This window comes from Phalacrocorax aristotelis, chromosome 3 (genome assembly GCF_949628215.1).
Source record: "Phalacrocorax aristotelis chromosome 3, bGulAri2.1, whole genome shotgun sequence".
Taxonomy (NCBI): domain Eukaryota; kingdom Metazoa; phylum Chordata; class Aves; order Suliformes; family Phalacrocoracidae; genus Phalacrocorax; species Phalacrocorax aristotelis.
This window is the reverse complement of record NC_134278.1, coordinates 87,788,091-87,791,326: the sequence shown is the minus strand read 5'-3', so window position 1 is coordinate 87,791,326 and position 3,236 is coordinate 87,788,091. Positions and strand designations below refer to the sequence as shown.

Sequence of the window (3,236 nt, the reverse complement as noted above, 5' to 3'; positions counted from 1 at the left end):
CTGAGGGGCAGCGGCGGAGCCGGAGCGGAGCCGGTGCAGAAGTAGGACGGCGAGGAGAAGGAGGAGTAGGAAAAGGAGGAGGAGGAGAGGAGGTGGCCGGCTCTGCCTCGCCCGGCGGGGAGCCCAGCCCCTGGCCCCAGGGGGGAGCCGGGCAGGGCGGGGGCTGCTGCCGCTTCCTCCGCTCCGCCGCCTGCCCCGCGGCGGGGCCTGGCCCTGAGCGCGGAGGCCGCGGCCGGCCTCCGAGCTGGTGGGGGCCCGGGGAGCCCTCACCTGGGGCTACACGTGGTGAGTGATTGGAGAGGGGCCACAACAGCACCGCGCCCCATATTTCAGGGAGCGTCTTTATTTCTGAGCTTGGACACCCCGGCGAAGAGGCCGAGCCTGACGTCTTCTCCAGAGGAGAGATGGCTGAGCCCCCCCCCCCCCCCAATGAACCGTGACCCCGCTCCCCTCCGTGCCGCCTGGTGTGCCCTGCCCCACGGTGTGGACCTTCGGGGGTCGAGCCCTCGAGCGGCCGTAGTGGTGGGACGCATCTCCCGCCTGAGGGTGGCGTGGCCTGTGGCAGCCGGCAGCTACCGAGCATGCTACTGAGTGAACTGCAGCCTCTCGGCCAAGTCAGGCCGCAGCTCCTTTGAAATCCTCCCCGCCAACCTCTTAATGAGGCACGGTAATTGCATAAGTCGGTCGGCTGTCGATGGCTCGTTATAGAGCTGGAGCTCCTATTTACATGCAGTGTCCGTGGTTATGTAAGATGGCAGTGTCTGTGGGTGTCTGAGAGTGTGGCAAAGCTCTGACTGAGGCCACCAGCCCTGCTTGCAGCTGCTGTGCAATGCGAGGAATCCCTCACCTTTACCACAGCAGGAGTGACTTGTCCCAGCAAGCATGCTGTAATGATCCTGTTGACGAGTTTAGGGTCCTGGGGTGGGGGGAGTTGAGGAAGGCTTTCTTCTGGCTTCGTCACTACTGAGCTGGGATTTGGTGGTATGAACATCCCTTTGGCAACATGACACAGCGACTGGTCTTGGCCTGCTTTCAGCAGGACCTTGCATGGGTCACTTAGCTTTTCATGCCTCTTACCTGCATGTTGGGCTGGGTTGGTGAATGTCACTGTTCTTCCTCCTCTGAGGTGCTCTGAGGATTAATTACTCATGTTTTGTAAAGTGGAATGGAAGAAGCTAAGTCCCTGCAATATTTAGGGTTTCAATATGACAGTGTGTGTCCATTGGGAAACACTTGCAATCAGTAGGTGATGCTATTTGAGAAATCAAGAGCTACTGAGAGTAAGTAAAGATTGTGCAAGTGTTTAGACACCTGGTTATTTTTTCTGTAGTGCCCACTAATTTGGGGATGTTTTCATCTCTGGATGCCCAACTGGAGATGGCTCATAGAGGCTCATGTTTGTGCATACAGTTCTGCTGGAAGCCACCTACTGAGTCATGGCTTCTTCATTTGTACCAGCACAGCTGGACATGAAGGGAGCAGGCATCCCTGTGGCCCAGGTCTCAGTATGGGAAAACCACTGGACCGTTTTCTTCATGCTGAAACATTGTGTGTCAGCTGTCACTGTGTGGAAGAGCACCTTCCTCAAATACTGCCAGGAGACTGGATTTGGAAACAGTGCACTAGCACAAAACTATCACACATTAGAAACAGTGGCTGTTGAGCGGTGAATTGAGTGTGTTTGTAAGTTCACCGCAAAGAGGAACTGGAGCAAGCTTGATGGTTTTGTCAGCTCCTGTGTGCTGCTCACCTCAGTCCTCACCGGTGTTGATGCCAGCTGCATTACACTTTTTAATTCTGTTGGCCTAAGAGAGAACAGAAATCACCCTAAGTTTTTTATTTTTATTTAGTGGTGCAGTGTTACATGATGCCTAAAGAGCTCTTCAGAACACATCATCTTTTCCTCTGCTGTACAGGGAGCCACTTTATTGGATAAGATTAAATTTGCTGGATATAAGATCAGGCTGGCCAGCCAGTCCTTTGTGCCAAAGCATGAGTTCCTGTGAGGAGAGAGGTCATCATTATGTCTTTGTTTGGTAGCTGGTTTTAATTGAACTTTTGCATTTCAGAATAATTAGATAGCAAGACTTGGCCTTTTGACTAGCTGCTTTGCCTTGCGTTTGCCTTTTTTGGTGTGTTTTCTGAAAACTAGCACAGACTGGAACAACCTGCAGTATGAAGTTATAATGGGGGGGACACACACGTTCATGTGTTTTTAAGGCACTGACAATCTGTGTCTTGCTGTTTCTGTGACATGTTCTCCTCTTGCCCTGTAACAGGCCAGGAGGACAATGAAAACCCTGTTTGCACCACAAACAAGGTGAGGCAGCCAGAGCCCGATCTTTGCCTCTGTGTGCCGCTGTCCTGCTGGCATGCTGGCTGCTCCTGTGGTTTCTCCTAGGGAGGTGTTCACCAGCAAAAGATGACTACCTACCTCTGCGCTGCCCAGCAGTCTGTGGAGCAGGGTTGCATTTCCAGGCGGCACTGTGCCTCCCCACCCACAGAGGAGCTTCCTTGAGACCCAGGTTCCCTGTGGGTTCTCCTCTGCAAGGGGCTGCAAGGTGAGTGCTGGCATCTAAGCTCCTGCACTTGTTCTGAAGAAGAGAGATCTGAGCCAAATCTGTTCCCTCACCCATGAAGTCCCTGTTAAATCATCTGCACAAAATGGCCCCCATACATTCCCAGCCTTCTCAGTAGGGAAGCTCTTGAGGATTCATGCCTGAGGGCCATAGCTTGCAGACCTTCTGGCAGTAGATGGAGCAACATGATAAATATTTGTGCTCCACTGAAATAATGCTGAGGTACAAGTTACTGAACTTGACTGATTGATCAAGTACCAAAAACCTTGTGGGTAGGTATTTTCCTCCGTTTCTGGGTTTGTACAGCCCTTTGCTCAGTGGGAGCCTTGGACTCTTGAAATACTGAGAATTGTATGAAGATTAAAAAGAAGCGGCATGGTATGAACACCGTTTGGGAACAGTTAATGACATGCCCAGCCCAGCCACCAAAGCCATTGCTGAGAACTGGCAAACCCAGAACTTCATCTTAATCCCAACACCTTGTATCTTGCAGCCTCTCCCTTTGATGATTTAAAAAGGTGTATCTAATTGTTAGCTGGCCTTCATTGGAAAGGAATGCAGCACGATCGCAATTTTGGTGTGGTATAATTACCCTGCCTTTCTTGCCCCATTACCACTGACATTGCTGTCCTCACGCCTGGGTTTATAGGCTGACTT

General features: G+C 52.1%; 1 protein-coding gene across 1 annotated transcript in view; it reads right to left on the bottom strand.

Annotated features, from left to right (window-relative positions):
• ACTR2 (actin related protein 2) overlaps positions 1–3,236 on the bottom strand; it is a 516,258-nt gene that overhangs the window by 361,438 nt on the left and 151,584 nt on the right. The window lies entirely within an intron of this gene.